This window comes from Hyperolius riggenbachi, chromosome 1 (genome assembly GCF_040937935.1).
Source record: "Hyperolius riggenbachi isolate aHypRig1 chromosome 1, aHypRig1.pri, whole genome shotgun sequence".
Taxonomy (NCBI): Eukaryota; Metazoa; Chordata; class Amphibia; order Anura; family Hyperoliidae; genus Hyperolius; species Hyperolius riggenbachi.
This window is the reverse complement of record NC_090646.1, coordinates 670,202,826-670,215,944: the sequence shown is the minus strand read 5'-3', so window position 1 is coordinate 670,215,944 and position 13,119 is coordinate 670,202,826.

The following is a 13,119-nucleotide window of genomic DNA, read 5'->3' as shown; positions in this document are numbered from 1 at the left end:
CAGCACTCGGGCACTGAGTAGGGCAGGCATGAATGTAAATAAATAAAAAACATACTGCAGTAGCGGTGGTTTTGCGCTCTCTCCGCCTGTGGCGCTCCAGGCAATAATTTAGAGTTGCCTGATGGGTGAGACGGCTGTGCTCACCTGGCAGAAGTCTCCGGCCTCTGGCGCGCTGGATCATCTTCCCCCCTGCATATCTCCCGCGCTGACAGGGCTATGGCAAGATGGAGCCCGAAGCCCTGTACTTAGCAAGGAAATGAGCAGCGCTACTTAAAAACAGACTAGTGCCTACCTGCAAAAGAGTGCAAGCCCCACTTGTAGGGTCGAATACACACCGAGCATACACATGACCTGTCTACCACTAGAGGAGGATGTTGGTTTCCATTAACAGCTTGCATGCAACCTATTAAGTACTCGTCCCTCCCACTGCGAAGAAGTCAATCCTCCATGGGAGGGGCCTAACACTAACTAAATCCTAACCTATGTATATGCATAGCCTGGGTGCCGCTAATCAAATAAAATTGAAAATTGCGCAAAAGGTGGATCAGCGCAACACCAGGCCGCCTCCGAATGGCCTCCATCAGAGATGCGCTGAGCCCCCCCAGGAACTACAAACGCACCTTGAACCCAAACAGAAGCTCTGCATATACACCAAAAGCATGGCTGTTAAGTGGGAGCAGCTGACCAAAAACGAATTACATTAGTACATAGCAAGGAAATGAGCAGCGCTACTTAAAAACAGACTAGAGCCTACCTGCAAAAGAGTGCAAGCCCCACTTGTGGGGTCGAATACACACCGAGCATACATCGATTTTATTTGATTAGCCGCACCCAGGCTATGCATATACATTGGTTAGGATTTAGTTAGTGTTAGGCCCCTCCCATGGAGGATTGACTTCTTCGCAGTGGGAGGGACGAGTACTTAATAGGTTGCATGCAAGCTGTTAATGGAAACCAACATCCTCCTCTAGTGGTAGACAGGCCATGTGTATGCTCAGTGTGTATTCGACCCCACAAGTGGGGCTTGCACTCTTTTGCAGGTAGGCACTAGTCTGTTTTTAAGTAGCGCTGCTCATTTCCTTGCTATGTACTAATGTAATTCGTTTTTTGTCAGCTGCTCCCACTTAACAGCCATGCTTTTGGTGTATATGCAGAGCTTCTGTTTGGGTTCAAGGTGCGTTTGTAGTTCCTGGGGGGGGCTCAGCGCATCTCTGATGGAGGCCATTCGGAGGCGGCCTGGTGTTGCGCTGATCCATCTTTTGCGAAGCCCTGTACTGGAGACACAAATAGTCTCCAGTACAGGGCACCGGCAGCCATCTTGCCGCAGCCCTGCTTGCCTGACGGAGGACTAATAAGGAGGCTGGAACGGGGCTGCGGGCAATGAACTGGCATGGCGTCTATAGACGCCGCTGTCAGTTCATGCAGATACAGTGACCAGAGTCCTGAGGCCGGGACGTCCCGCTGCTAAAAGCGGGACGTTTCCCGGGACCTCATTAAGCCTGAGACAGCGGACCCCAAATCCGGGATGCGTACCGGGCACTCTATTTTTCTACAGTAAAAAAAAAGAAAATCCTTTTTAGCATTCCCCATTAGGGAACCAGAGATGTTGGGGGAAAGGTTTTATACATACCTGGGGCTTCCTCTCCAGCCCCATAAGCCTGGATCGCTCCCACGCCGCCATCCTCCACTGCCTGGATCCGCCGCCACCGGGTCCCGTCATTGCCGCGAGTCGGCCAGTCGGCCGGCGGACGTGGCCAATTCTCCGCATCACAGCGGCTCCCTCCATATACCTACGCATCCGGCTGCATACTGCCCCTGTGATGTGGAGAATTGGCCGCGTCCGCCGGAAGTGACGGGGCCCGGTACCGGCGATCCAGGAAGCGGAGGATTGCGGCGTGGGAGCGATCCAGGCTTATGGGGCTGGAGGAAGCCCCAGGTATGTATAAAACCGTTTGCTATTTTTTTACCTTTAAGTGTGACTATTTTGAAGCCAATCCTGCTGTAATTTCCTCCCTTACTCTCCTCTTCCTGATTTGCCCGCCCTTCACTATAGAAACTGCATGAAAAATATTGGCCAATCAGAAAGGAACAGAGGTGTGGGAGGGGAAAACAGGAGGGAAAGAGGCTTCAGCCAGTCAGACGGCATTAGTTAAGTTTGAGGGGAAGTAGAGAAGCAAAAAAAAGGACAACCCAGCATGCCCTGCAACTTCCTTTGTGTGTACCACATTTTGTGTGTACCAAATAAGACTCAGGTAAACTGGGGAATGATCATTTGTCAACAAGAAAAGTAATAATAATTTTAACTTTAGGATTGCCTGGTTAGCAGCATCCTTATTACTTGTTTACCAGATAAAAATAAAGAATTGATTTTTTATTTTATGCCCGACAGTTACACTTTAATGCTGTAGATCGAATAAAGAGACTCTGTAGTAAAAAAAAAACCTCTGGGGGGTACTTACCTCAGGAGGGGGAAGCCAGGGCCAGAGCTACCATAGGAAAAAATAGGCAGTTGCCCCAGGGCCCCAGAGCCTGTAGGGGCCACCAAGGTGTCCCTCCTCATATTAACTGTTGCTCCCCAGGGACTCTGCAGAGTCTGTTACGTTGGGAGATGATTGGGGGAGGGTCAGCAGCCAGCTCAGGGGCCCAGGGGGGAAATTTAGCTGCAAAAAAGGGCCTCTAATGGCGCTTTTTGGTCGAGGGGTGTCTGTTGGGGGGCCCCCAGGCTAATTTTGCCCTAGGGCCCAATTGTTACTTGAACCGGCCCTGGGGGAAGCCTCGGGGTCCCAATAAGGCTTCCCCATCCCCTGTAGGTTCAGAGAATCCAGCGCTGGCTCCGCCAATCCTCCCCCGACAAGGTTGACAAACGATGATATATTTACCGCAGGTGCAGCAGCGGCTCTGCGTTCGGGTAAGGCGGAAGTAGCCGAACCCCGATCGTATCCGCTGTACTGCGCAGACGCAAAAGGACTCGCAGTAGAGTGGATCGATCGGGTTTGGCTATTTCCATCTTAACCCGAATGAAGAGGCGCTAGTGCGCCTGCAAAGGATCGCAGGAGGTAAATATTTAGCTTGGCGCACTTCGGGGGACCATGACATGGGGAATGTACAGCAGGAGACATTGGCAGCGCTTCCAAACAGAAGCTGCACCCGAATTGACTACCTGCAATAGATGTGCAGAGCTCCACAATGTGGACTAAAATACACAACATTCATTCAAAACAGGTACAGCAAAGGAGGATGTTAGCTTCAGTATAAATAATATGTGCACAAATTATTCCCTACTAGACTTCCCCATGGCGGTGACGGGTCCTCTCGGGGAAGACCTACTGCTAGTCTAACGATAAAAACGCGATTTTTTCCTAGTGCTGCTAGTCATAAAATGGTATACACATTTCTCACAAACAGACATCAAACAAATGACAGCGCTCATAGGCTGCAACTGAATTGTAGCGGTAGGGCACCTTAATCTATAGTTATCTGGCTTGCAGTCGCTGCTATGTATGTCCTTTTCTTATTTCTTTGTGCTTCAAACACAATTGGGAATGACAGCTGAATGAATTGTGCGCCCCCTCCTACACTGCGCCCTGAGGCTGGAGCCTCTTCAGCCTATGCCTCGGCCTGGCCTTATTAGGATCCAGAGACTTCCGCCTCCCGAGGTACGTATCCCCCAGAGGTTTTTTTTTCCAATTACAGGTTTTCTTTAAATCCTATCTTTGCTTTCAATCTGATTGATCTTATTGAAAATATAATTGTTTGCTAAAAATCGCACAGTTAAACAGTTAGGCTGCTTTCACAGTGAGACGTTATAGGCGCACGTTAGAGTAGCCTGTAACGCAGCCCAACTCACAGTGATGAAAAATCAATGGGCTGCTCACAGTGCCCACCTTGCGTTACAGCATAACGCTGGACGTTAGCCGCGTTAGACTCAGGGCCGGCCTTAGGTTTCACAGCGCCCTGAGCGAAACCTGATTTTTGTTCCCCCCCTCATCCTCTTCCCACGTGCATATACACGCACGCACGCCCGTATACACACACACAGGCCCATATGGAATTCACCTTTTCTCCTGAGATATCTCTTAGGACAGTGGTTCCCAACCTTTTTGACATTGTGACACAAATGCTCAGATCTCTGTGACACGTCACGTATGTATAATAGAAAAAATACTATTAACCCTCCTGGCGGTTTGCAAAAAAATCGCCAGGGGGCAGCAAATCTTTTTTTTTAAATTTTTTTTTTTTTTTCATGTAGCGAGACAAAGTCTCGCTACATGATAGCCGCTGCTCAGCGGCATCCCCCCAGCCCCTCCGATCGCCGCCGGCGATCGGAGATCCGGAGATCCCGTTGAAAGAACGGGATCTCCTGGAGGGCTTCCCCCGTCGCCATGGCGACGGGCGGGATGACGTCACCGACGTCATCGACGTCGTGACGTCAGAGGGGACTCCGATCTGACCCATAGCGCTGCCTGGCACTGATTGGCCAGGCAGCGCACGGGGTCTGGGGGGGGGGGGCGGCCGCGGCGAGAGCAATTGCGGCGGATCGGCGGGTAGCGGCGGCGATCGGGCACTGCACGCAGCTAGCAAAGTGCTAGCTGCGTGCAGCAAAAAAAAAATTATGCAAATCGGCCCAGCGGGGCCTGAGCGGTGCCTTCCGGCGGCATAGCCCGAACTCAGTTCGGGCTTACCGCCAGGAAGGTTAATAACCACGAATGGATGGAAAGAGTGCATTATCCTGAATACACTTAAAAATGAAGGCTAGAACCTTTCAGGAATATTAATAAAAACAGTCAGTGGGACAGTTAGCCGCCTCCCCCCCATTTAGAATGATAGCACAGCACTGACAATTTTCACCACGCGTTATAGCCGCAGTGCGCCTCCCGAACGCCCTCAGACTCAGTATAGGTAGGTAGCCAGGAATAGGTGCCCCCAGTATAGGATCTCATGAATAGGTGCCCTCAATATAGGTTGCCAAGCATAGGTGCCCCCAATATAGGAAGTCAGTTGAAGGTCTCCATCCCCCCCATAGGTAGCCAGGCGTAGGTGCCTCCAGTATAGGTAGCCAGGCGTAGGTGCCTCCAGTATAGGTAGCCAGCTATAGGTCCCCTCAATATAGGCAACCAGCTATAGGTGCCCCCTTGGAAGCCGGCGCCCTGAGCGACCACTCAGGTCGCTCATATCAAAGGCCGGCTATGGTTAGACTGTTTGCACATGCTCAGTAATGTTTTTTTTTTTTTGTATTTTTAAGTGCAGGAGAGGAGGAGGGGAGAGTCTGCTATTGTGGCCAGCCACATGGCTAATTAATATTCACTGCACTGCAGTATTTACTTCCTGGAGCGGCCGCTTATTGGCTGGCGGGACCATGTGATGCGGAGTGTTCCGATCACTTGGTCTCCACAGTCTTTTGACGCATGCGCAGTTTTCGTTCTATCACTATCGAACGAAAACGGTGCACCAAGAGCCGCATAACACGGCTCTATGTAGCGTCCACCTTTAGCACCACCATGCGTTGCATCAGGGGAACGTTATGCGACCTTAACGTCCCCTAAAACACAACGTCCAAGTGTGAAAGAGCCCTAAAGTCTATATGGATGCATACACAGGTCCAGTTTGAGCAGCAGTAAATTGATCTGGATGTGTGTACGCGTCCAGTGTTGTTGCTGCCACCCCCCAGTAGTTACCAAAAACAAACGTGTTAAAAAAGGTGACAATTAAAAAGAAATAAAACATTATATAGTTAACTTCGAGTCTGAGCTTTTTTAATATATGTGTAAGGAGGTTATATTACTGCTATTGTAGCAAATAATGGCTTGTAATTATTGATAGGGTACAAAAAAACTCAAAACAGAAAAAATACAACCTTATGTCCAAATAATATATTGTCGCCATACATTGTAGTTGGAACATAATTTAAATGTTGTGATAGCCGGAACAAACGGGCAAATAAAATGTGTGGGGTTTATCTACAGTAGCACTGTTTATTTTAAAACTATGGGGGGGGGGGGGGTGGAACTTAATAAATTGGGTATTTTGTCCTTGTATTTCCTTAAAAAATGCATAGAAAATAAAGTAATTACTGAAAACAAGTATCACCCCCAAAAAAGCCTAATTTGTAGCAAAAAAAAACAAAAGAAAATATAGATCATTTAGGTGTGATAAGCAGTGATACATTTATTGGCAAATGAATGGGAGGGAGCGCGGGTGTTTGCGCGACCTAGTGGACAGTGCCGTGCTATGGGGGGGGCGGCTGCATAGCTAGCATAGTTGCCCCAGTATAGGGAGTTTAGTTGCCCCAGTATGGTTAGTATAGTTACCCCAGTATAGTGCCCCAGTATAGCTAGTATAGTGTCCCAGTATAGCTAGTATAGTCCCAGTATGGATAGGTAGTGCCCCAGTATAGCCAGTAAAGTGCCCAGTATAGCTAGTATAGTACCCAGATAGCTAGTATAGTGCCCAGTATAGCTAGCATAGTGCCCAGTATAGCTAGCATAGTGCCCAGTATAGGTAGGTAGTGCCCCAGTATAGTGCCCAGTATAGCTAGTATAGTTGCCCCCAGTATAGCTAGTTTAGTTGCCCCCAGTGTAGGTAGTTTCGTTGCCCCCAGTATAGCTAGTTTCGTTGCCCCCAGTATAGCTAGTTTAGTTGCCCCCAGTATAGCTAGTACAGTTCCCCCCAGTATAGATGCCCAGGAGGGGGGGAAGCAGCGCTAGAAGGAGGGGCAGTGGAGGCAGCGGTGGGGAGGGGGGAAATATCCCCCCCCCCCTCCCTCACCTGGGACCCCTCCTTCTGCCTCTCTCCCCCTCCGTTTAGCGGTGGCAAGTGCGGCTCGGCGGCGGGGAGGCATACGGAGAATTACTCACCACTTCTGCGTTCCAAGCGCCGGCAACGTCATGTCGTCACACATCTCCGCCTTCAATACCGCCCACTGTGCTTCCGCTAATCAGGAAGAACAGTGGGCGGCATTGAAGGCGGAGATGTGTGACGACTTGACGTTGCCGGCGCTTGGAACGCGGAAGTGGTGAGTAATTCTCCGTATGCCTCCCCGCCGCCGAGCCGCACTTGCCACCGCTAAACGGAGGGGGAGAGAGGCAGAAGGAGGGGTCCCAGGTGAGGGAGGGGGGGGGGATATTTCCCCCCTCCCCACCGCTGCCTCCACTGCCCCTCCTTCTAGCGCTACTTCCCCCCTCCTGCACCCTAAAGTAGGTACAGGTCTGGCGAGAGGCCAGACCTGTACGGCACACCGGGCAACATGCCGCGGCACACTAGTGTGCCGCGGCACACTGGTTGGGAAACACTGGTCTAGACGATCCTTACTAGTGATGAGCGAAAATGACAATATTCTTTTCACATAAATTTTTTTTTTAGGTAATGTTAAATTCCATTTTCGAGTGAAAATGCCAATAAAAATAAATTTTGTTACTTTTTTGCTTTTTTCGCAAATTTTTACAGTAAAAATATCGACACAATGTCATGGTAAAAATTTTTGCAGTAAAAATATTGGGGGTTTTGTGGTTTTGCGCTTTTTAGCAAATTATTGTGGTAAAATATCAATTTTTAATGTTTTTGTGAAAAACGCAAACATACAAGCAGTTTTTGTGAAAATGTTCCCGAAAGGAAATGATAGCATTTTCGATGCAAAAATGACTTTACTGAAAATTCGCAGACAACGCTGATCCTTACGATCGTACGAAACACAAACTTGCTTTCCACTCACCGGAACGGACCAAACAGATCCATTCTGAGCGGACTAATATTAACCTTTTGCTTCGTATAAGATCCCTTCTCATCTGTTCCAGTTCATTCCACTAAACTGAATGTTTTTATGGCCAGTGTGAACCCAGCCTAATATTTGCAGCTATTGGTACAATTATAACGTACATCTGCGCAGTGGCATAACTACAATTTGTGGTGGGGCCCCCAGCAAAACTTTGATGCTTCCTCCCAATGTTCCCTCGCCTCCCCCTGGTGACCTTCACAGCCTGGGGGCCCATCTCACAAGGGTCATAACACAAGTGTGACCATCATGATCTTCTTCACACCCATAACAAGTGTAGCCACAAAACACTTGATCTGAAGTCTAGTCCCCTGCATGGGAGGAAGGTAAGTTAATAGTTCGGGCCCCTCACAGCTCTGGGACCCTCTGCAATTGCAGTGGCGGCTCCCCCCCCCCCCCCCCCCCCCCGGGGACTCGGCATCCCTTACTCTTTAGGAACAGAAACACAGCCACAGGTCACAAGTAGATTTTCCTACTTACTAGTGACCAGCCGCTCATCCAGGAGGAAGCAGGGACCAGGAAAACACACAGGAGAAGAGAGCCGACTCCTCCATGGGCGCCGCACACTAACAGCCTGCAGTACCACTACAGGACATCAGGTGTCATCACGCGGTGGTGACAGCTTGCAGTACCGCTACAGGACATCAGGTGTCATCACGCGGGGGTGACAGCTTGCAGTACCGCTACAGCACATCAGGTGTCATCACGCGGTGGTGACAGCCTGCAGTACCGCTACAGGACATCAGGTGTCATCACGCGGTGGTGACAGCCTCCAGTACCGCTACAGGACATCAGGTGTCATCACGTAATGGTGACAGCCTGCAGTACCGCTACAGGACATCAGGTGTCATCACGCGGTGGTGACAGCTTGCAGTACCGCTAAAGGACATCAGGTGTCATCACGCGGTGGTGACAGCTTGCAGTACCGCTACAGGACATCAGGTGTCATCACGCGGTGGTGACAGCCTGCAGTACTGCTAAAGGACATCAGGTGTTATCACGCGGTGGTGACAGCCTGCAGTACCGCTACAGGACATCAGGTGTCATCACGCGGTGGTGACAGCCTGCAGTACCGCTACAGGACATCAGGTGTCATCACGCGGTGGTGACAGCCTGCAGTACCGCTACAGGACATCAGGTGTCATCACGCGGTGGTGACAGCCTGCAGTACCGCTACAGGACATCAGGTGTCATCACGCGGGGGTGACAGCCAGTTACAGGACATCAGGTGTCATCACGCGGGGGTGACAGCCTGCAGTACCGCTACAGGACATCAGGTGTCATCACGCGGTGGTGACAGCTTGCAGTACCGCTACAGGACTTCAGGTGTCATCACGCGGTGGTGACAGCCTGCAGTACCGCTACAGGACATCAGGTGTCATCACGCGGTGGCGACAACCTGCAGTACTGCTACAGGACATCAGGTGTCATCAATCACGCGGTGGTGACAGCCTGCAGTACTGCTACAGGACATCAGGTGTCATCAGTCACGCGGTGGTGACAGCCTGCAGTACCGCTACAGGACATCAGGTATCATCACGCGGTGGTGACAGCCTGCAGTACCGCTACAGGACATCAGGTGTCATCACGCGGTGGCGACAGCCTGCAGTACCGCTACAGGACATCAGGTATCATCACGCGGTGGTGACAGCCTGCAGTACCGCTACAGGACATCAGGTATCATCACGCGGTGGTGACAGCCTGCAGTACCGCTACAGGACATCAGGTGTCATCAGTCACGCGGTGGTGACAGCCTGCAGTACTGCTACAGGACATCAGGTGTCATCAGTCACGCGGTGGTGACAGCCTGCAGTACTGCTACAGGACATCAGGTGTCATCAGTCACGCGGTGGTGACAGCCTGCAGTACTGCTACAGGACATCAGGTGTCATCAGTCACGCGGTGGTGACAGCCTGCAGTACTGCTACAGGACATCAGGTGTCATCAGTCACGCGGTGGTGACAGCCTGCAGTACTGCTACAGGACATCAGGTGTCATCACGCGGTGGTGACAGCCTGCAGTACTTCTACAGGACATCAGGTGTCATCACGCGGTGGTGACAGCCTGCAGTACCGCTACAGGACATCAGGTGTCACACAGTGGTGACGTGATGATGACTTGACGTCTGACGCAGGCAGCCCAGGAGGAGTCAAGGAAGGTGATTGCACTTCTAATCTTCCGTCTTCTTCCATTTGGCTGCACCGTGCGTCACCAGCTCCCTAGCAGTTATGTCCTTCCGCCTGCGCCCCCCTTCTTCTACTTGCCAGTTTGCACCCAGGGCGCTCCCCAACCCACCACCAGAGGTTCACCTGCATCTCTGGTGTCCCTAAAGCCCTCCTCCCCCCAGGAATGTCACCTTAAAGTGGACCTAACCTCTTGCACAGCACAGAAGGTAAACATAGGGAAATGCATCCTGTATGTATTTAGAGCGTTTACCTGTCTAATTCACCCTCATCTGTGACTAATCACAAGTTGTAATTTGACCTGTCACCTGATTGCCATGGCGGAGATGGCAGATGAGTTCAATTGAAAGCACAGGATGTCAAAAATTAATTCCATGAATCAGGAAGTAGAAACTGCAGAGTTATTGCAGGATCTGTATCAGCTGTAACAAAGAAATGTTTTTCTGTAAAGGTCATTATGCTCTTGTGTATCTTTTAGAGCAGAGAGGAAGTTCTGAGTTCAGGTCCGCTTTAATTACACACAACTAAACAGCTCACACATTAAACTGCATGTCTCAGGGCAAACCCATTACAGCCGCCCCCTCTTGGCCCTGCGCCGGGCTTCACGCGAATTGATGAAATACGACCGCGATGATATTTACTTTTAATTGGTGTTATCATTTTCAGGATTTTTTTTCAAACACGACAACCTCCATGTGACGCTCAGGTGAAGGTTTATTTTTAGCCGTTCCCCGTCACCTGAGATCTTCTTCCAGCGAATCAGTGATGGTGACAGGCAAGCGTTAGGTTAGCGCCAGTCAGTCACAAAGCGGGGGTTAAAACCTGACCTGAGCTGTATGAAGCGAGTGCATCCGGGTGTGTTAAAAGGGAATGAGTAGCCATTAATTGCTTTTTAATAAACTTGTCTAAAATCTATTCAAAGTATGCCTTAAAACAATAATAATTATATATAAAAAAATCAGATAAGGTTGAATACTATATACACGAATCTTCATTATGAAGTCAGTGCAGCTCCTGTGCTGAAGTAAAGAGCTGGATAGTTTTTATGCTCTCAGCTCCATTCTTGGTAGGACAACTAGACATTTATCAGTGAACCTGCCACTTTAGTCTTTATTTCTGACTTTGTATAAGCTGCTTGGTTAGCTGAATACCCAGCCAAGTGCCCACACACTGGTACTTCCTGAATGACAGACTGTCTGTGCTGCTGATAACAATTTTCTCAGAGAGATCCAAATTGTCCCTTCCCCAGGGCTGGATTTAGGTAGAGTGACCAGATTTTAGCTAAAAATGGGGGGGCTGCGGCGCGCACAGCGCACCGCGTTGAAAAATGGGCGTGGCCATGTCATTGTATGGGCAGAGCTAACATAATGATGTAACAGCGAGGCATAAGAAAGCAGTGTATACGCTATGATGTGGTCGAACGAGGATTCACATCATGGGTGTGCAGAAACTGTGTGATGCTATTTAATAGTATACCGTAACCCCAAAGCAGCAAACATAGACAACTATGACCATTAAATAATAAATGCAGTAACAGTTACCCCAGACACCAGAAAATAAACGCAATGTGGGCAACATTTCACCAGAAAATAAACGCAATGTTGGCAACATTTCACCAGAAAATAAACGCAATGTGGGCAACATGTCAGCACAAAATAAACGCAATGGGCAACATGTCAGCACAAAAACGCAATGTGGGGAACATGTCAGCACAAAATAAACGCAATGTGGGCAACATTTCAGCACAAAATAAACGCATTGTGGGCAACATGTCAGCACAAAATAAACGCAATGTGGGCAACATGTCAGTACAAAATAAACGCAATGTGGGGAGGTGTAAAGGATAGCGGAGATACCGCAGCATGGGCAAGCGGCATGGCGGCTATCTCCGCGTATCAACCGACAGTTTCTGTCGCGCAGCTACATGCTGCTGGTTTGCCTGGTCCTTCTAGTGCACGTAGATTGAGAGCTACGCGCGCGCACCAGGCGACAGGACCTTTATGCAAGTAAGAGGGGAGTCAGCTGATCAGCCGGTCAGCTGACTCCAACCTGTGCTCCGGATTGGCTGAGTGACTGTGGAGCGCTTGGACTATATATAGGACCTGCGTGTCAGTTGCTGGTTGTCTGCTGTTGCGAAAGCTTACGTGTGAGCACTCAGACCCTTAATCAGATCTTACAGTGTGTTAGAACCAGCAGGAGCTGGGAATTCACACTTAGCCAGTTTCCGTTGATAGCTTAAAGTACTAATTGCATTGTGATACCTGTGTACTCTTCTTTAGTCTAGATCCCAGGTGTTGAAACCAAGGACTTCACACCTAGACTAGGATAGTTATATTATATTGTATATCTGTTATGATCTTCTGCTTTCCTGACTACTCTCCTGCTTGCTGATTCGGTACCTCTGCCTATCTGATAACGGTTACCGACACTGCCTGTACCTTTCTCTGAATCAGCCTTCCGACTTTGTACCTTATCTGTCCGTATGTTGCCAACCTGGCTTGTCTGACCTTCCAATCCTCTCTAGTGGGCCTTACCATTAGTGAGGAGTTCCTACAGAGCTGTCACCTATCTTTTAGGTGATCAGTCTCTTCAGCATTGTCTGTAAACACTTGCCCCTCAAGTGACTGCTAGCTGCAGTAGAGTCTTAATCACGCACTCTTTGGGTGATCATCCTTGCTTTTCAGGTGTCCACTGGCTGCAATACAGTCTGCATCCTCTGCTCCTCAGGGGATCCTTGGCTGTAGTGTGATCTTAAACACCTGCTCCTCAGGTGGACATCCTTGCAGCACAGTCAGTGATTCCTGCTCCTCAGGTATCCCCTGGCTGCAGTGCAGTCTGAATTCCCTGCCCCTCAGGGGATTCCTGGCTGCAGTATTGTCTGAATCTCCCGCTTCACGGGAGATCTCCTTTCCTCATTACTGTTGCACCAAAACACAATTCCACATTGGTTGTACTGTGTCTAGCTATACTAGTATTATTGGTGATTCTGCAGATCACCACATAATCAGGTATAGCATCTGTATTATTGGTGATACTGCAGATCACTAATAATCTGAAAAATTTGTGTTGCTGACACCAATCGTTACAGGAGGGTAACACTCCCACACTGGGTGTGGATCAGGGTGCCATTAGGTGGGGAGGGTTCCTCTCACACTGGATGGGGATGAG